Source organism: Mixophyes fleayi, chromosome 8 (assembly GCF_038048845.1).
Source record: "Mixophyes fleayi isolate aMixFle1 chromosome 8, aMixFle1.hap1, whole genome shotgun sequence".
NCBI lineage: Eukaryota > Metazoa > Chordata > Amphibia > Anura > Limnodynastidae > Mixophyes > Mixophyes fleayi.
Window position 1 is genome coordinate 26,744,882 of NC_134409.1, and position 22,168 is coordinate 26,767,049.

The 22,168-nt window shown below is 39.6% G+C and overlaps 2 protein-coding genes across 2 annotated transcripts in view; one reads left to right on the plus strand and one right to left on the minus strand.

Moving 5' to 3' along the window:
• The window catches only part of LOC142099084 (uncharacterized), a 195,024-nt gene that overhangs the window by 102,544 nt on the left and 70,312 nt on the right, over nt 1-22,168 (minus strand). The gene's annotated exons all lie outside the window — the stretch shown is intronic.
• The window catches only part of BRINP2 (BMP/retinoic acid inducible neural specific 2), a 163,481-nt gene continuing 159,635 nt past the window's right edge, over nt 18,323-22,168 (plus strand). Inside the window, exon 1 of the mRNA XM_075182196.1 lies at nt 18,323-19,115. The gene's annotated coding sequence lies outside the window, so the exon portion shown is untranslated. The remainder of the gene's footprint in view (nt 19,116-22,168) is intronic.

Here is a 22,168-nt window from a genome sequence, read left to right on the forward strand (position 1 = left end):
AAGTTGTTAAAGGGAAGAGAATTAGGGCTAGATTTACTAAGCTGCGGGTTTGAAAAAGTGGGGATGTTGCCTATAGCAACCAATCAGATTCTAGCTGTCATTTTGTAGAAGGTACTAAATAAATGAAAGCTAGAATCTGATTGGTTGCTATAGGCAATATCCCCACTTTTTCAAACCCGCAGCTTAGTAAATCTAGCCCCTAGCCTGTTTGAATCATACCTGCATTTTAAGGGCCTGATGCAGAGTTGAACGAACTAAGGCGCAGAACCAGGTTGTAACTGCGATAAAGCTTTGTAAACATTTGTTTTCATAGGAAAAAATCACATTTGCTATTAGGCTTCGTTCAATACCTGAAATATAACTTTCCTTCTGGCTTCCATCTGCTCCCGATTCCGCGAACACGTCCTTACTGTACTGCACATACGTTAGAACACCCCTGCCCTCCCCATCATGCCTCTTCAGGCTAGAACAGGTGTAGGTCCTTCGCAGGTTTTCTGTGGGCATGCGCAGAGCGTAATCACGCTGTTTACACTAAGCATGCGGGCGTACATTTAATTCTGCATCAGGCCCTAAATGTATGCAAGCAAAGCCAAAAGCATCTATGTAATACTATTAAAATTAGGTCACAATAGGGCTGATTTATTAATGGGCAAATCTGTGACATTGGGTTTTTTTTCATTCAAGCAATACATGAAAGAGTAACTTATGCGGACAGAATGGTTCTCAGGCATTCACTAACAATGGCTTCCCCCTGCCTTTGCATAGGGTAGCCTATTAAATAACTATCGTGGCTGAGGATTTTTTTTGACAATAGTAAAACTGAAAGCACAAATCGTGTACACATCTGCAAAGTCTGGCCCGCTAATGATTTAAGTTAACCCTACGCATGCACATCCATACTCCTGTGCTTGCACCTGCTGAACTGCTCTGTTGTATTTGGCGGACTTACCCTGGTCAGCCGGCCCTGTATCCTGGTCTGATTATAGTCAGATCAAAAGAGAATGGCACACTTAGGCAGCTTCAACATACGCAATGCAAATTAATATATTTGTAAATAACCTTCTAATATGTTATGTCTGTAAATTTTTATATATTTTATGGCCAGATGAGACATTAGCAAGGAACATTTACAACAGTTAAAGAATCTTGGAACGTAAACCAAGATGTGATTGCTGGCCTTCGCTTACATTCATCCTTTCTATTATCAAGGGCATTCTAACTAAAAATATAAACACTTGGAATCATTATAAACAAACACACATTCTTAAGGTTAAGACAATTGTAAATAGACATGAAGTCTGTGATAATTGTTAGGTTTAATGTATATGGTGTAGCCTTGTACATGTTTCATAGTTGGGTGAATGTTGGTGGTATGAGATCAGCATGTTCTTGTGGATAAAGAGTGGATGCCATTTGCACTATAAACCTTGGTTTTGCACAAGTGGCTGCTCTTGGGAGATGACACCACAAACTGGAAGTGGGCCTTAGTCCGGGGAAACCCGCACTGTGCAAAAGTATAAACACACATCAAAAGTTGAACCTCCCTTCTCTCCTAAAGTGCGTTTCAGTAAAGACTCAATTATGGCTTAAATTATTCATGACAGTAAGAGGGCATCAGGACTGTCAATAATAAATGTGGAAATTTTGTTTGTAGAGTGTAGAGTCAGTGCTCCCCTTTTCACAGCAATGAATGCTCTCTCCACCACTGTATCTTATCTCAATATTCTTACTTTATAAAATTAAATCTTATTCTGTACTTCTCTGTAAAACGAGACACACCAATGCGCCTACTTTTTAATTTGGTAGTAATGCCTATAGTCCACCCAACTATTCCCCTCAACCTGTGCAAACTTCTGCTTCCCCCCTTCTTCCTCCCTATTCTCCTTCTACTATATCTACTGTCATTAAGGAGAGTAAGTCAAAAAAAAATTGTGAGTTTTCTCCTGGACAAAACCCTGTCACAATGCAAGGGGTGCAAATTAGTTTATTATTTTGCACATAAGTTAAATACTGTCTGTTTTTTCATGTAGCACACAAATACTTGATAGCTTTAATTTTACCCTGAAATTTAAAGTTGATCTAGTACATGCCCTACCCCAACTATAAATATGCCATCATATTTTAAATTGAGCTCCCCCTCCAATGCAACATGGTTTTGCCAAAGTGCAAAGTTACTCATTTTTTTTGCTTTACTTTCCTTAATGAATCAAGCCCACTGTGTACAGGCAATTTAAGGGTTATGTATGCTGATATGTCCTCTAGCAGCCTGTTTAGTGTTGTGTCTTGTCACAAGGAGGGGTTCTTTATATTTTTGGGGATCTAAAACCCAACCACAAGATATATAGATAAGAACAGCATGTCAGCTAGGTTTACGGCCCAGCTCCACAGATGTAATATGATTTCAGGTCCCTTTTGCAGTCACCCAGGATACTTACCCAAGAACAAACATGTTCTTGTATAGGGAAAATACATCAAAACAAACATTTTTATAACACATATTTTGGGAGATCTCGGGGGCCAACATGCAATCCGTAAATATAGCTACATAAGATGCGTCAACCATAAATACCAGTGTGATAGAGAACACAGAGAAATAACATATGTCCCTAAGGCATTTAGATTTCATAATGATAGCTCATATATATTGTGCAGACAATCCTTTCTCTGTTGATGAGATGTATTATTATATTTCTATCATGTTCTAGAGAAAAGATATATAAGAATACCTGAGTAAAAATGGGAATGAACACACGGTCATAAAAGGGTTATAAAACTCACTAGCATACACACAAGGCTCTTCTAATGATCTCACAATGAAGGGAGGTTCAGGGTGAAAAGTGGTGTTTAATAATTTTGGAACTAAATTTAGAAATTGTCAGATCAAACTGCTATTGAGGTTTTCCAGCCTTCCCTGGTGCAGTCACGTGAAGGTATGTGAGTTTTTGGTTACTGTTTTTATTCTTGTTTGTTTAAAGAAAATGTTTTGCAATAAAATTACTTTATGTCCCTTTTGTTATCTATATTTTATATTAATAAGCTCCTTTGTATTTCTGTATCATCTCTATGCGGATAATACCCAAATTTATCTATCCTCTCCTGATCTCTCGACATCTGTGTTGTCTCGCGTTATGGACTGTCTTGATGCCATTTCATCTTGGATGTCTTCTCGCCAACTCAAACTCATTCTTTCTAAAACAGAGTTAATAATATTCCCACCCACCAACAGCAACATACCTGACATTTCTATTTCTGTTTACAACTTGACCTTAAACCCCACCTATCAAGCTCACTGCCTAGGTGTGATTCTTGACTTGAACTATCCTTTGTTCCCCACATCGACTCTATATCTAAATCATGTTACATACATCTAAAATACATTTCCAGAACACACAAGACACTCCAAAAACCTTAATCCATGCACTCAACATCTCCCGCATTGACTATTGCAATTCTCTCCTTACGGGTCAGCCACTAAACAGACTCAAGTCCCAACGATCTATTTTGCAATCTGGCTGGTCCAAAATGCAATATGTAGACTTAAACTAATGAATTTAACTCCCATTGTTCCTTAGATTGTAAGCTTGCCAGCAGGGCCCTCTCACCTCTTTTTCTGTTTTACCCAGTTTGTTTATTACTGTGTTTGTCCAATATTGTAAAGCACGACGGAATTTGCTGATGCTTTATTAATAAATATTGATGATAATGATATATGTAACTGAGATAAAAGTGGTAGCCCAGGTTATCAAGTAGTAGTGTACATTTTAGAAATATGGAACAGTGCCCTCACCTGAATCTTGGTAGACTTTGCAGGGATGGCCGCTAACCAGTATTAACGCAACTGAACAGGGAGACGCGGAGTCTAACGTACCCCTGGTATTCACCAGGGACCCCTGCATGGGAGTTTGAGCTTAGCTGCAGAGGGACAGTCAATGGTGTAGCGACAGTAGTAGACAGGTGTAGTCAGACGGTCCAGGTCAAATGAGCTGAGTGGTACACAGGGAGGATCCAGAGAGCAGTCAGGTCAAGCCAAATAATCAAAGCAGCCGAGCAACAAGGTACTGAATCGTAACACAGGAGAATAGCAGGGAGCAAGCCGAGTCAGAACCAAAGAATACCGGATCAGAAGTAACAGGAGACACTAGAGTAGGGAGTGAACCATTACTCTGGCACCCTAATGGTGCCAAAGGACGCTATATTAAAAAGTAAGGTGCACCCTTATTGGGTGAGGGAGATTCGGCGGTCAGACACGCTGACCGCCAACAGGTGAGCGAGGGAAATGTTCTGTTGCTTAGCAACAGGGCAAGAGTCAGCTGAGCATGCACACACAGCATGCAAGGAAACAAGGGCGTGTCCCGCGGCTGTCAGGTAAGCGCAGGCGCCCGTTTCCTGCACCTAGTGTCAGTGCGGAGACAGCGCCTGACAATTAGTACTCCAGAGATTGAGCATTTAGGGGTCATTTCAGGGGTTTTACCCTACCCATTATTTACCATTAGGACAATAGAATTTTAGCATCAAATAGATACACACATATAAATATGACAGTACCTGACTGTCTCACAAAATCACTTTAGTCAACAAATATCAAAACATTCGCTACTGTTCCCCACTTTACTTTTAGGATAATGGTAATAATGGGATACTGCATGTATAAAATAATGGGTGGTGATTTATTACCATGCTAGAAATAAATAATAGCGTTAGAGTGACCATTGCATTACTTTAATGTGGTAGATTAGAACACATTATTATGAAATTAAAATAAAATCACATGGAATTAATATTAAATCTGAAATAATACAGAAGTATTGGAAAAATAACTGAAATAATAAAAAAGTAGTAACGATGAAGATAAAGGACAGTAATATATAGAAGGATAGGAGAGTAAACAAAGGCATTCAATTTGTTTATAGTATAGGAGTCATCCAAAAATAATTTCGTCACTGTGGGTTCTTTTGCAATATTTATTCTTTTGCAACTACTACCTGCAAGCAGCACTCTACAGTTATGGACAGATAAGGATACAATTAGATGCCATTATCAGTTAAAACATTTTCTTTTTTCAGTAAAGAATTATGAAAATACAAACTGCTGTGCTTTCTGTGCTTAATAAAAAGTGTTAAAACTACTTTAAAACATGCCCTTAACTTAATACCCCCCATAACAATAACGGCAGTAGAGAAAAACACAGCTTTACCAATGCAGGAAAACAAAAAAATATATAAAAATATACAGATTACTTTTTAGAATTTGCCCTTGATGGTCGTTTTCACCTGCCATGCTTTTAATCAATAAAAATGCATTGGACGTAAATTCAATATCCCTGGTGCTTTTATTAGACCACTTGCAGAAATAAACACGCACCTACACTCTGTGTGCTTACTGTGGGGCATTTTGCTTCCATTAAAGTGCATATACGTAGCTGGCACTTCAGAAAAGCTGAGCACAAGATCACCGACCTCTGTGTCTTTTTATGCAGGGCTGATAATTAATAATAATTGTTTGCAACTAAGGGACCAATCTTCTCTGCAACATCACTTAAGCCCATAGGAAGCTGCACGGCACCCACACTGTTGTGAAGGACTGTCTCCAGCAACCCATTCTGTAGCAGTCTCAGAAAGGCCATAGAGGCATGAAACTCTGTGTCTTCTGTTAAGGTACCATGTTTATTTGGCCCAATTACACCCACTTCACACAGGAGTGCCTTACTATTACAGGGAAGCATACCCAATATCTTCTAGGGGTCCTACAGTAATGCAGGCAAATGCAGTTGAAAGTTACAACCATACATTTATTGTAATAAAACTATCACTAGAATTCTTTATACAACAGTAAATAAATGCCAGTCAGATTTATCACATTATCTGTCCTTTACCTCACTAGCTACAAGGATTTACAGTCACCTGGCTGAATGCTGACTATCTCTCCTCTACTCAGCCTAGTCTAGACTTCAACGCTGAAATTCGTCCCAGGATAAAAGCAAAAAGAGCAACAAACTCCACTGACTCTCTCTCTCTTTCCTCTATACCCTGTAGTTTTCCTATGCTCCAGAGGCTGGGTCAGGGATGGCCTTAGATAGTGAGATCCTCTGAGTGTGGTTGTCTATCAAAAGGGGCTGTTACAAGGCTGTCCCTTCCCAAGGGATGTCCACTGGTCCTCTGTTGAGCTGACAACAAGGTGTCTAGGTAGAGACAATGAGAACATACTCAAGTTAATTAAGGGGCAAGGCCAAGATGATTAAGTGACTGCCTCAGTATTAAGCCCTTACAACTTGTTTCAGCCAGAGCTAGCTTCCAGCTGATTAGGACTTCCTGTAGAGAAAGGAGGTGGAGAATAAATGCAGCTATAGCCCCCTCACTTTTATCCTTGAACTAGACCCCAACTGATTCTTACCCATAACCCACTTGGCTTCAATTTAAGAACAATGTATAACAGTATCATTGCAATATCAACTGTATTAATTTTTACAATGAGTAACATAGTGAGAAAGTCACCTGTATAGGCATGGCTACAATGTCCCTTTATCCGCATGTAATGAGACACTGCACTTACATTCTGGTGAGCCAGGGAATACTAACAGGGTTATGAAAAGTACATGTTATACTCCACATATTGTGAGAAATGAGGGACAGGCTGGTTAAGGTGTCATCAAACTGTAGACTTTTTGTTCAGACCTAACACCAATAAACATAATTGCATGAACTTCATGTCTGAGCACAAATAACTTACTACTTCCTACAACTTGATGGGCAGAACAGGGGATGGATGAGGCAGATGAACGGTCTGGGTTTCTTGAGCTTACGTTTTTTTGGCCATATCATTTGCACTTGCTACAGGGCATGGGTAAGTGCCGACTGATAGTGATGACTTCCATGTCATAGTCTTTGTATTAAAAACTACACATATGCATGACATTAGATAGCACAGGACATTTGTATGCAAGGAAAACACATTCTATGTACAGTATGTATTAAAACATCCCAGTTTATGTATTTACTGTTAAAAAGTGAAAACAAATTTTTTTACAAATTTTTTTTTGCATATATTTTAATGATTATAGCATTAAGCATTAAGAGTTGTTAATTTATTTTATAAAATATATATTTTGCATGCGTTCTGATGGGACTTTATATTGCACATATGCATGTGTGTATCCTGCAATCTGTTCTGTCTGTCTGCTCACAGCAAGTAACGTTTAGGCAGATTCAAATGGAAATGTGGACTTGAGAACCACTTGGGTTTGAATAGTGTCAGAAAAACGTTCAAGTTCTGCACAATTTTTTTCTCACAACGTGTTCAGAAGCATCGGTCGTGTATAAGCATATATGTAGAATCTCATTCACTGGAGTGGCATCTCAAGCTTAAATTACTTCAAGTATGCTACAAAAAAATTTCATGACGTAGCTTTAGGACTCATTCAGATGAGTGGTTAATAATTATTTAGTAAGAATTTACACATTGGGCCTTACACTGTTTAGGTAACTTACCTGATGTCACTCTGTGCATGCTTAGAAAAGAGCCCTCGAGTATCTACACCTATGCAGACTTGTAAGCTTCCACACTTTCATCATTCCCAGCGCCCTCCTTTATATTTGCTGCTACCCCCCCCCCCCGCACAACCAGGGGCGGACCTAGACTTTATGTTTAGGGGGGCGATTTTGCATAGTCACGCCCCTCCTTTACTCTGATTGGCTGGCCCATGTTAAACCCCACTTTCCGATCGCGATAGGCCCCACCCCCTGCCATTTTGATCGGTGGCTGGGACCACTCTGATTGGCTGGCCCACATTTATCCCCACCTTCCGCTCGCGATTAGCCCCAACCCCTCCCGTTTTGATCGGCGACTGGGACCTAGCTTTCTGCTGCTAGGGGAGGGCGAATGCCCCGATGGCCCCCCCTTCCTGGATCCGCCACTGTACACAACCCTCGTTACGGCCCTGGATGCAGATCTGAATACAGACACACCTTTCACAGTCATATTATAATCATATAAGGGCTGGCGCAAATACTCACTGATGATGACGATCACCAGTACTAGCGAAACGCTTCTGATTGTGATTACACTCCTGAAACTATTGGGTGTTTTTCTTCATTGATCATAAACACATTCTAAGACTTTCATTCGTACACAATCATATGAAGCCTAATCGCAAATACCTTTTACCGATAAAAATAAATACCAACTTTTAATGCGCTTACGATCTGGTTTTGTGTACGTGTATATGGGTGTAAATACGCAAACCAGGCTCCTAAGCTACATGTGCAGAGCTAGACACATCTTAAGGTTCGTTGAGATCTGCACCTGACGCATCTTAAGGTGCATCTAGCTCTGCAAACATATCCTGTCTCCTGACTCACCATATAGACTGCAATATGCTAATTTTGTGTGCAAATCTTTGTGCCGTAACTTACTCCCAAGTCAGGGTCATCTTTTCCATTGGGCACGATGGGCAGCTGCCCGGGGGCCCCATAGGCAGGGGGGCCCCATAGGCACGGCTCTGAATGAGAATAAATAATCCTGCAAAAGAAAAAACCTGCAAAAAAAACCTTCAAGGGTCACTGAGCAAGTACATCTATCTATCTTTATCTCTATATATCTATATATATCTATATCTGTATCTGTATACATCTATATATCTATATCTAGGGGCCCCGGTGCACTGCTTTGCCCGGGGGCCCATAATGTTGTTAAGATGGCCCTGACCCAAGTTGCGTTCAGCTCTGCATTAGGCCCTAGGTGAGCAAACTTCTCTGAATAGCAGACATGCGTTGGGATCCTTGATCCCGATGCTTGCCTGCAGCTGCTGTTCAGTTTTGTTATAAGGCATAGACAATTGAAAATTTGCCACGATCTCCTATTCTATTAGAGACTTCACATCACAGAAAGATTTGACTTCTGCTTTGTTTTGTCAAGGATTTTTGTTAGTTTATTAAATTTTCGGTATGCGCCTGTATATGTATGGAATTTTCTGTGTTTACATAAGGACGTTGTGATATCCATTTATACATTAGGGCAGCAACCAAGAGGGAGCGCTGGGAAGAAGTCTTTTTTGTTTGTTTTTCTTAAACAGTGTTGGACATTGTGGGACAGTCTCAAGCACTGGAATATCGAGCAGGCATGATAATCCAGACTTTGGCACTGACCTTTGGGTGGGAATTCAATTAGCCGCATTACTTGAAAAAGTAACTTGAGCACTATTAGTGCGCGTAATTACCGTTATTACGGTACTTTTAATGCTGACTTTCTGCACGCAGTTCCCGGAGCTGCAAGCTGAAATTCGGGTTAGAATTACCGTAATAACAGTACTAGTTTTAACAAAACATTGCTTTTGCAAGTAACGTGGCTAATTGAATTCCCCCCTTAGTTTCCACTTCTGTTGATCGGATCCAAACAAATCACAGAAACAAAACAAGTAGGGGCACCACAGGATTAGAAAAACGTATACAAATATGTTCGTATATATCTAATATTGAATACGGCGGAATCCCTGTGGGATTATTCAAATATCTTATTTATTACAAATCAATATAACAAACACTGAAATTAAGAAACAATTTAAAAAATACCAACAAATGGTTTCAGATCAAAACAAATGATACACGCCTCTCAAATGATGTACATGTACAATACTTCAGCACATTTAAATTCATCAATCATAAAAACAAAGATTATTATGCGAGTTTGCAGCAATAAGGACTTTTATCATATAATCTATGTCATTTGAAGAAACAACTGTGGATAATTGTAATAGATTAAATAGAAGTCTCATACATGGCACTGTCTAGAATAAATGGTGTAAACTCTCTATATATCCAGATTGAGTCGCCAGCTCACTTGTGTAACAACAACGCTTGTTTGTGATCTTTAAGTGCTTCTTATTTCATACTAGATGACAGTGTGTAAATATTAATAAGGGACCCAGCTGAATGGAATAGTCAGAATACTTCTATGTTGCAAAAGTACCAGATGTTAGTTAGGAGCGGTCTCACCCAATTGTGGAGTGGTTGCTGTTTAAGGAAACATATCCCGTCTCCTGATCTTCACACAGCCCAATATATCTCTCAGTCAGGAACTCTCCACCATGTACAACATAATAGTCAGCAGGGATCCCAGATGGTTAGAATAGGGACACTCTATGAACATACAGCACCAATAAGTATGAAGAACCAATCAAAAGCTTTTGATTCCTTGCTTGTTAGTGAACCCGATCACAATGTGGGTAATGTGTAACTCACCGACGCGATTGGTCACTATGGGGGGGGTATTCAATTATCAGCAAGGTTTTTTTTTGACCGCATTAAGTCATTTTAACGCTGTTTTTTATCATTTCCGAGCGGGTTAACTTTACCTGCGATTCAATTCCATTTTTAACGCTCAGTTTTTTTCATGAAACGGTCATCTCGCGCTCCAGTAAAAGGTCTATTGAAAGTATAGGGTATGCGAGAGGCAGCCACGGTAAAAGCTATTCAATTTCTTTTTAATGCGGCGGGTAAAACAGGCAAATACGCTGTTTTATCTCGCACCTCCTTGGGGTATGTTAAAAATAAAAAACTCTGAAAAGTATTTGAAATCATGTAATAATGTGGAAAAAAAGTTAAACTTATGTTTATCACTAATGCCTGACTTGTGTAAGTTGATTTTCTTGTGAAAAAATAATGAAATAAAAAAACCTTAAAAAAATAAAATATTAAAATAAAATCACTAATTAATTTTATTTATGTATGCTTTTGGTACAAATATGAATGTAGTAATGTGTTTTGACATAGTATAGATGATTGTATGGTACAAAAAAGTTCAATAAAAAAATATGCTAGAGAAAGTACTGTAATGTAGATATTATCAATGTGTAATGCAATCTAATATATGGAAATGGATGCAGAACATGACCGCTTTAAAACTCCCCTTCACTCCCCTAAATTCTTGCAAACACAATTTTTAACGAGCGGGGGCAGCGTTCTCTCTTTTTCAATTGAATTGCACGAGTTTTCCTGCTGCGCTAACTCAAAACGGTTGTTATTGCCGTCAAAAACCCGCTAGATATATTTTTTTGTTTACGCGGTGGGGAAAAAAAAGTTTGCTAACAATTGAATACCCCCCTATAATCGTGACTTTATCAAAGAACAAATAAACGTATGATTTTCAGAGAGGTTTGCTCATGTCAAGCAAATTCTTACTAAACACTCAGGAACCACTTGTCTGATTGATCCCGATTTCTGTATGATAGCCACAGTGGTTTACTCACATCTTGCTCTATCAGGAATTTACTGTCTGATTGATCCCGAATTCTGTATGATAGCCACAGTGGTTTACTCACATCTTGCTCTATCAGGAATTTACTGTCTGATTGATCCCGATTTCTGTATGATAGCCACAGTGGTTTACTCACATCTTGCTCGATCAGGAATTTACTACTAATCATGAATTACCCATCTGAATGATCCGTAAAACTTGGGATTTTTTAAAGAATTTGGCACACACCTATCAGGGGATGGCTGGTAAATTTTAGCCCGGGGGGGCAAGACTCGACTCAGCAGCCTATTTTAAAGGTAAAAAAATGCAGGTGGCCCAGGTCAAGGTAGCCCACTATGGGACTGGCCCGAGGGGCAGATGCCCCCAGCCCAGCCTGCCCCTGACACCTATATATAATCACATATTCCTGCATTTTACATTTCCAAAGGGGAAAAACAAAGGTTAATTTAATTGATACTCAATAAAGAGTTAAAGATGTAGGGCCTGATTCATTAAGGATCATAACTTGAGAAACTTCTAAGTTCAGTCTCCTGGACAAAACCATGTTACAATGCAAGGGGTGCAAATTAGTAATCTGTTTTGCACATAAGTTAAATACTCACAAAAGAGTAAAACGATATACCAGCGCTCACCCAAAAATATATAAATAAGCTGCCAAATGGGGAGATGGGGAGGTGATCCCTAGTCCTCTCCAGATGTCCACAATACAAACAACAAAAGTTCCCCGGCACTAAATGTAAAATTCAAAGACCAATATGTAGATAAGTGGAATTGTATTGATATAAACCTACAACATATGCAACAAACATGCAATTGTAATATAAAAACACAAAACAAATGAAAAAAGTCTGCAGTCAGAAAAACAAAAAATATATATATGTAAAATAAAAAGTAAAAAAACTAAAAAAGGGGGGGAAGAAAAATGCAAAAAATATCAAACACAAACAAAAACAAAATATTGCCTAAAAATAGAAATAAAAGAGCTATTTCCATCGGAACCCTAAGTGGGATGAAGTATAGTACAATAATTACTACTACTTTTGCTTGGAGGACATTGGAGTGCAGATATCTGATGTGCTTAGAACCAATTTATTGCCCAATTTTTATTCTTATTTTTATTTCTATTTTTATGCAATATTTTGTTTTTGTTTGTGTTTGATATTTTTTGCATTTTTCTTCCCCCCCTTTTTTACTTTTTATTTTACATATATATATTTTTTGTTTTTCTATCTGCAGACTTTTTTCATTTATTTTGTGTTTACATATTACAATTGCATGTTTGTTGCATATGTTGTAGGTTTATTATATCAATACAATTCCACTTATCGACATATTGGTCTTTAAATTTTACATTTAGCGCCAGGGAACTTTTGTTGTTTATAAGTTAAATACTGCCTGTTTTTTCATGTAGCACACAAATATCAACTTTAAATTTCAGTGTACAAATAAGCTATAAAGTATATGTGTGCTACATGAAAAAACAGTCAGTATTTAACTTATGTGCAAAACAAAATCCTAATTTGCACCCCTTGCATTGTAACATGGTTTTGTCCAGGAGACTGAAATAAGAAGTTTCTCAAGTTAAGATCATTAATGAATCAGGCCCATAGCCTTCAACATAACCAACATAACCTTGGTATAAATGCTCTGTTACCAATCCTCCCACATAATTTATAATTATGGTTACCTGTGTTAAATTAATTGAAGAGAAGGGTGCTTCTTAATACAATTCAATTAATTCAGTTCAGGTTGCTGCAATAGGAACTTAAAGTATAAGCTCTTTAGTAGAAGCATTTTGTAACTGGTAGAAAGTGTTATGTTGGTAGATCTGATTAAAGACTTCAGCAATCTTCTGTACAGAGTCTAAAATAAAATACAGCTTACAATACAAAACCACAACTAAGTGCTGGAATGCACAGTACTACACAGTAATATGATTTATTCCTGTGCTTATCCTATTGGTTCCCAATAATGCTGAATACCTGCAAACAAGGGCTGGCTGGCAGACTTTAGCACAGGGGGCAAGCACATAGCACTGGCCCATAAGCAGCGGCCCATCCTTAAAGGGTGGTCTTTGGTACAATATATATTTATCAATACAAAAAGAGGCAATTTTAGTGTTGCTTAACGCAGCGATACTTTATTATTATAAATGATAAATCTTAAATAATGAACAACAAAATATGCAACAAAAAACAAACCTCACTTTATATTGCATTTAATTTTATATGTTCCTTCTTCCTACAGCACTTTAGTTTTTTTTCTATATACCTCGCTGATTATAATGGGGTATAAATCATATTATTGCTATAGATTATATAATGTTCTATTACAGTACTGAACACAGGGGCTGATTTATCAAAATGCAGAAAGCCCTTTTGCTTTAAAAACCTGATGTTATTGCCAGCAAATGGGCTTGTTTTTGCTTTGGACTATATACAAATAGGGTTATTATTTGTTTTAGGTTTAACGTAAAACAGATAATATGACCGGTGCTACTGGATGGAGGAGCAGAGCACTAGGTGTCAATCTGACACCCTTGCCCAGAGCTGGATTAAGGCTCTGGGGGGCCTGGGGTACTTAAGACAGGGGGGACCCCTATGGTGTAACATGGTTAGCCTTTTAGACAAATTTTATACAATACACAGGCAATAATGTGTGCTCTATTGTGAGGTGCACAGAGTTCTGCCTTCATGAGCAGTACACGGTGAAGCCATAGGCAAACCGAGGAGGTGTTTCCTAGTGCCTGGAAACCCCCTCTAAGCCTGGGACACTGTATAATTGAGGTGGCTGAACCCTGCTCTTGCTTCACACAGCTCTGCTTGAAAAGGGAGAGCTGCGTGCACCTAACAGTAGTGCACACAGCATTGCCCATGTATATTATGGGGATAGGAAGAGTTGAGAGCAGCCAAGCACTGTCTAAAATTATAGCCACGCCCTCATACATGCTGGTCACGCCCACTGGCAGCCCTCTACAAATCCTGCATTTGCCCCTGGAAGCGGGATATACCTCCCAATTGTCCTTGCAGTCAGACCAAATCCTGACTAAGCGAGACAGCACCCAAATTCGGGACTGCTCCAACAGATTCAGGACAGTTGGCAGACTGTCCTCCTCTCTCCTACCTGTTCTTGTCACTTTCACCTGTGGCTGCTAGTGTCTTTAGATCAGTTGGTGCTTGTCTGGATCCTGGAATGTTGGGAGCCCTATTTGGAAAAAAATGGGTACATGAAATTTAGAAAACTATAACCAGCCTCGCTGTTAAATCAATATAACACTCATATTTTATAATAAAGCCTCCCTCCAGCCCAAAATTAAAATAATAGTATTTACATTTGATAAATAGCTCTACTTCCCTCCAACTAGCCCTGACATTCATCATCACCATTTATTTATATAGCGCCACTAATCCCGCAGCGCTGAACAGAGAACTCACTCACATCAGTCCCTGCCCCATTGGAGCTTACAGTCTAAATTCCCTAACATACACACACAGACAGAGAGAGAGACTAGGGTCACTTTTGATAGCAGCCAATTAACCTACTAGTATGTTTTTGGAGTGTGGGAGGAAACCGGAGCACCCGGAGGAAACCCACGCAAACATGGGGAGAACATACAAACTCCACACAGATAAGGCCATGGTCGGGAATTGAACTCATGACCCCAGCGCTGTGCGGCAGAAGTGCTAACCACTTAGCCACCGTGCTGCCCATTAAATTAACATTAAATTAACTCATACACATTTAATAAATAGACCTATTTCCCCCCAATATTAAATAGTATTCCCATTTAATAAACAAACCTATTTCCCTCCAACCAAACAGCCCCAGCAATAAATTAAATAGCATTTACACTTAATAAATATAACCATTTCCCATAACCATCCTAGGCATTAAATAATTCATAATCACATTTAATAAATAGACTTAATTTCCCCCAAACAGCTCACATTCAATTAATAGCTCTAAAACCACCCCATCTTAACTTCATAGGCCCCACTATTAAATTAAATTTCCCCACCACTCACAAATAAAATAGCACCCATAATTAGCCCTCAACCTGCACTCCACCATTAAATTAATAGACTACCTCCCACATTATATTAAGAAGATCCCCCTTCCCTCACACATTATATTAATATACTGGTCACCTCACACACACCACATGTACTGACACACACACACACACACACACACACACACACACACACCATGTAGTGGCCCCCTCACACACACAACATGTAGTGGCCCCCTCACACTCAATATGTACTGGCACACAATGTAACTGACACACACACACACTATACGCTGACACACACTATACGCTGACACACACACTATACGCTTTCACACAGTCACTATACACTGACACACACACACTATACACTGACACACACACACTATACACTGACATACCACCTCCCAGCCCCGCCGGCACTTACCTTATTCCAGCCACGCCGCCGCTTTGGATGTTCCACTTCACACATTGTACGGCACCTGTCACGTGGTGCTTGTCCCATGTGATATCAGCTCATTTACAGATACGCTGCAGGGAGGGAGGGAGCATCCACGGCCAGTAATGTAAGGTGGCTGGTCCGGGAGGAAGGGACAGTCACATATCAATTAAGACAACACCGGCCCGAAATAGACTTGTTTCTGACGGCCCGGGGGGAATATGCCCCCTGCTCCCCGGCCCAGCCCGCCCCTGTTAAAATCTACATGTAACAATTAATTGCAATAATGCCATGGGTAATGCATATTTCATATTTATTTGGATTTACACGTCTGATCCTTTAAACCTACTTGCAGCTCACACACAAAATAAAGTCTATTATGTTATATGTTTCTTTCATTGTATAGCGCTGCATAGTACATTGGTGCTTTATAAAAATGAAAGATAGTATTGCATTAGATACTGAATTAATTGGCCACCTAGAGTTCAGCAGCCCTTGAGGTGGGCATTGTATCCTAGACAAAGATAACTGGTGGTATCCAGTGTATTTTCAGCTGCCAGAATTGAAGGCTTCATTGTATATGAGACACCAAAATCGGGGTCTGTACCAGAATGGAAATCTGCTTTATATATTTCCTACTTGGGACTACTTGTCTGTATATAACGCTAGCCACCAGAATGAGTGTCTGTACTGTACACAAGTCAATAAATTGTGGTCTGTATTGTATACTAACCACCAAAATGTGATTTGCTTTGTATACCTATAATAGTCAACAGGAGGGGTCAATATGTGTTTCAGTTATGTATATATAGCTGTGGTAGGTTTATTTACAACTTTAGCAATAGGGGGCTTATCTTTGGTTCTTGCCCTGGACATCATTTTGTCTAAAATTAGCCCTGTAAATATATTACAGCGCATGTGCAAGCCACGGGGAGTGTATTGCAACTGGTTCAACATTTTTGCAAACGTGTTTAATCTTGTCCTATTTATTAACATTCAAGTGGGGGACATCTAAACTAACAGCTTAATCTGGTTTTTTTTATTTTATATTTTTTTATTTGCATACTGACATTTGTGAGATTGGTTTTACCTTCGTACGTATGTCTATTAAATGTAATAAGATTGGCTTGTAAAGAATTAGAATATGTCTAGTTAAACGACTAGAATGACTGCTGAGTCTGTTTCCTTTGTCACTTCTGCACAGAGAGAGAGCGTCTATCTGCAAATAATACTCTAAGTAGCCATAGAAAATAAAGAAAGTAATGTCTATTTTAAAGTAATTGTATTTTCAAGACGTATCCACCTCATATAACTCAGAAGGGGTCTGGCAGGATTAGGGCAGGCTGTCAAGGTGCCCTTCCTAAATTAAAGGAGCACTCTCCTCCATCCTGTCTATTAAGGGGGTTAATATAATTACCCTCATTTCATATATTCTGTTGACTATAAAGGACATTGAATTAGCCCATGTGCAAGGCATTATAATGCTACAGCTAAAACATTTTTCCACATTGCTATCAAGAGAGACAACACCTTCTCCATGATAAGCATGTCCTTAGCCCATTACCAGCTTGCAGAAAATAAGGAGACAACCCAATTTGGAGGCATTACATGATGGGCAGTATAATTATCTTAAAACTGCATGTTTACCATGCAGAAAAGCAACAGAGAATAGAGGAAAAAACTACATAATGGAGGCAGCTGTCTTAAACCCAAAGGAAATGCTTATTGTCTGTTCTTTTCCTTACAGCTTAAGTACTTTTCCATAAAAAAAAAACTACAGAAATTCAACAGCTAGAATGAATAATATTTTGCATACTGTTAGGAAATGCACTTACATACCAGGAAATGTACCTTTCTTTGCAGAAGTGGGGCTTTTTTTTGACTTGCACAAAAAAGTATCATTAAAATGGGCTATAATCATTGAAGTTACATATTTTGGGCATGTGCGAGTCAATTATGCAGATTATAAGAAATAGCAGAGAAGATGGAACATTCTAATATGTCCTTGGAAAGCAAAATTTGGCCCTACAGCAACACCTTCCCACCTCCTCTGCAGCTATCAGTACAAGGTGTGGGAGGATTCAGTCAGGGAATAAACACTTTATAATCTATGTACATGGCAGACAGACAGTGATCACACATATAACTCAGTTTTTGCATCAATATTTCATCCAAAAGGGTATTACAGAAATAATTGTAATTCCACTTTACTGCTCTGTTCCCTTTTTAGAACTACAACCTGTCTTGAACAGAAATTGCTGCTCTGAATTGTTATTACATGATATATTATCTCCTGGGTGTCTTATTACATTAAGGATCAGGGATTGTAGAACAATTGGTTTCAAACTCAAGCTACTTTAAGTGGAAATAAGAGACTTAATAGATTTGTAAATCCAGCAGCTGCAGCCCTAACTCCCCCCCCCCCCTGCTGCAATTCTGGAGAAGATATTGTTCAACGTTGGTGCTCCAAGAAAGCATGGAGGGGGTTAATACCCTGAGCCTGAAGTCATCCAATCAAGTGTCGCCCCAGGGAAGGATTTAGCCAATCGCTGCGCGGCGGGGGCGTGCCGATTGGTGCCATTGGCTGCGGCGGGACAGGCATGGAATAGGGGGAAAGGAAGGAGAGAGAGTTTTCACACCGACTTGGTGCTGAACTGGTGCTTGTGAATCCTGCAGGTAACACACTTAGTAGCCGAGAGAGAGGGAGAGGGAGAGACAGAGGAAACTCACACACTGGGAAAGAGGGATCTCAAGGAAAAGGAGCCACAGAAAGGGAGAGACAAGGGGGGGAGGGATTGGTACATAAATTCCGATAAACACAGAACGAGTCTCGATCACATCACTGACAGATCATCTTCATGGCAAGACAATGGGCAGCAGACAGACCTTGATTCATTGTAAAAAGAAAAAAAAAAGCAGGATGTTCAGAATGACCTTATAGAGAGATCGCTTCTGCTGCGCTGGTAGATCCCACACAAATGATTGACATCTAACCAGACACAGGACATGAAAAGAAATCTACACACATTTGCGAGCAGGCAGCTGACTGCCTGGCAGAGGGTACAGGGGGTGCTGGGCACATGATCCTCTGTCCCTAGGTGACTTTTGACCTGGAGACCCACCTTGCTGTTGGTCACAAGGATTGATTTGCTATGTTGTCTGTTTTTTTTCTGGGGATTTTTCATGGACAAAGAGGAGAGACCAAGACAACTGATGTACAGCTAATCTGCAGTTCCTGAACTTTCAGTCTGGCATCTGGGAAACTAAAAGGATCAAGGACCAGGCAGCATCATACAGGCTACTACTGGATCTCTCTCTATTTTCATTTTTTTTTTTTGTAATGAAGGCTGAAGCTGCTGTGGACGTTTGATTGGCAGTGCCAAGGTGGTGTGGGCCCCCTTTGATATTGCCCTTTGGGTAAGTTATTCTTGTTATTTTACACTTAAACGACTTACAGCCTGGTAAGCTTGTTATTAAGACAGCCGAAAGCAAGCAAGACATATTAATGATCTTGCAAGCTATGTGTGTTAGTCTAGAAGGCAGACGGGATACACAGGAAACATAAGTGTGTTAATTGTTGGAAGTAAAAGTGGATAGTTTTCAGTTGTAACACAAATGATTGGCTGTAGGAATGATATATAGGATGACACAGACATGTACATATTTATTAGGTTTGTGCGCCACTGAATGGGTATTATTTATAGCCTACCAAAGTCCTCTTTGGGAATTATATATCTCAATTGTACATGGCTGGGACCCTACATGTCTTACCTTTAATATTATTGTGTTCTGGTTAGAATCGTACAACTAACCCCTGAATGGGTTAAACTTCTTTCCCCTGCAATAATGCTGTTGGGCACCACTCCATTGACCTGTTCCTTGCTAAAGAGACCCACAAGGCATTGCTCCATTAATCACTTTATCACTGGGTTTTATGTTCTCCGTGCACTGCAGAAAATGTAATAACCCTCATGAATAGAGGTTGTGTTACCCCATAACAGCGAGAGTGGGGCCAACAGTGGAGAGACTCTATAGCAGCACTGGGGTATTCTCAGACTTAGTGGAGATTCATCTTGGTAGCTCAGCTAGCAGGCCATCAGCATCCGTCCTACTTGAATTTTAGATATAGGCTGGGCTGGGGAAAAATGCAGTTCTCAGCTTGGCCAGAATGATAAACCAAAGTCTGTAGCTGTTCTAGAATCTCTAAGCACAACTGTCAGTCACTGCACTATAAAGCAAGATTGTGTGCAACACCTCAAAGAGGTTCTGCAGCAGATATGGTTTTTAGTAGACTGACAGTGAAAAAGTGTCCTTCAGTAATTGCACCAATCTAGAAAATTACACCCCACCATTAATCTCAGTTTGCCAGAATATTTTTGTAACTCCAATGCTACACTGTGACAATTTACCTATAAGTTGAGGTAATATATGATTAATTATTACTGCTAATGTGGGTATTTAGCTCCATTGCTCCCAGTAAGTTTTCTAAATGTCTTTTCCAGTGTTATTTTCAAATCAATCTACTTCATAATGGACAATGCAACTGCAAAAGTGATGGTCATACAGTGTTTTCCAGCAGACATCCTATGAGCAATGTGTAATGCCTTAAGGGGTTGAATGTAAGCTTAGTTCACAGATGCAAAAGTCCATCTAATATTTAGCATTTAGCATTTCACTAAACTAACACCTGTAATTCCTTCCAGCTCAAGGTCCCTCATGGCATTGGAGGCCACACTGAAAAAAATAAATATAAAAGAATTGAATGAATGTAGGGATGAATTAATGGCAGCTATGAATGACATACTGTATGAAACCACAGCTGTGCTGTTACGCTCCTATAGGCAAATTAGAGTTCCCCTCATGCCCTCTGGCCTCATAACAGGTTGTTTATAGAAGATTATAAAAGCACCAGGGCCCACTTAAACGCCGCAGCTAAGTCCTGCCGTGCAGCTGAGGGCTGTGTGATATTGCTGTATGGAGATTTATAAACAAAATGCTGTTATAAATAGTACAGCATGACAGCCTTGCTTGTAGTTTGGTGATATAATTTCCTGCCCTGCTATTCTTACCTTTTAAATCACTAGAAATTTCCATTGGTGTCTGGAGCAGCTGCAGTATCATCCGACTGCTGCTGCTAGTGCTACATGATGGGCAGTGTTTTTTTTTGAGTTTCTTACCACGTTTTGCATGATAAAGAGCACTTACCACCTCTCTGTCCCCACACAGCCTTTAAGCGGTGGATGCTGACTCTAGAGGTGCATTGTAGGCACAGACGGTGCTAGCTTTCTTTCATGTATCGATTGCATTAAAACAATGATGTATCTGCCAGGCAAAACCTCCATTTATCCTAAAGCAAAGAGCAATGTGAGAGGCAGAGAAGTCACAGCTCTTCCTAGCAGTAGTTATTCTACATTGGGTGTCATCATTTTGACTTGGGAAAGTGATTGATACTGGTCCTTTTGCTTCACTAACCCTCACATTTCCAGTAAAGGTTTGAACTCTATGCCTGTGACATAATACATCATATCCATCCTATTGCTAAGACAGTCTGAGACATTCTGTTGCTTATTAAACATGCTTATCAAAGATAAACTGCGAAAGAAGAGGATCACATTCTGTAAAGTTGTTTTTTTGGGGGGTGGTCAGGGTTGATTGACTGTGTTGGCTTAAAATGTTTGTGACAAAAAACAGTCGTTAAAGTAGAAATCCAAGGAACGGTTTGGTCTCCTCCCAATAATCTTACAAACCAAGAAAACTGTCAGCTTAATATCTCTATGTAAATAAACAAGCAAACTCCCAATTATCATCTGGACGCAAGCTCTGCGAAATATATTTAACATTTAACCTCTTCTTTCCAATCATTTTGCATTCATCTGCTGAGTTTGTGTCTGACACAGCCATCTTCTCTCTTTCCATCCACACCTGCACCTCTCATGTCCCCTGCAGTTCAGTAGCAGACTGCCTGTCTGTCAATTTGTGTTTCCCAGAACTACCTCTTTGGTCCCGTAGCTGACATTGTGTATGCCCCTGCAGTTTCACTTTGCTTCCTGTCTAGGTATGTTGTGTGATCGTCCTTCCTCTAATTACTTTACTTTTGTATGCACTTCAAGGGTGGCATTAATTGTCCATTGGCTGTCGTGTGTGCTAAAATAAAACGCCTCTTGATTAAAGATGAGTAAAACTGGCAAAAAAAATGACGCGAAAATCAAATTTCTTGGTGGACTAGGACGTTTCTCAGTGTTGCAAAGTTCCAACGATACCATCTTTGAGTTGTGCATTGGTTACGCCGTGGAACGCCAATCCGCACTGTATTCGTAAAACCTGTGTATGCATTTTACAGAATTTATAGTCTATTGATATATTTGGAACAATGGTGGTGTCAGTTTATTCTCAATGGTATGAATGGGATATGAAAAGGGTGAAGAAGTATGGGCGAAACAAAATGATAGGGGAGTTTTGGGTGGAACAAA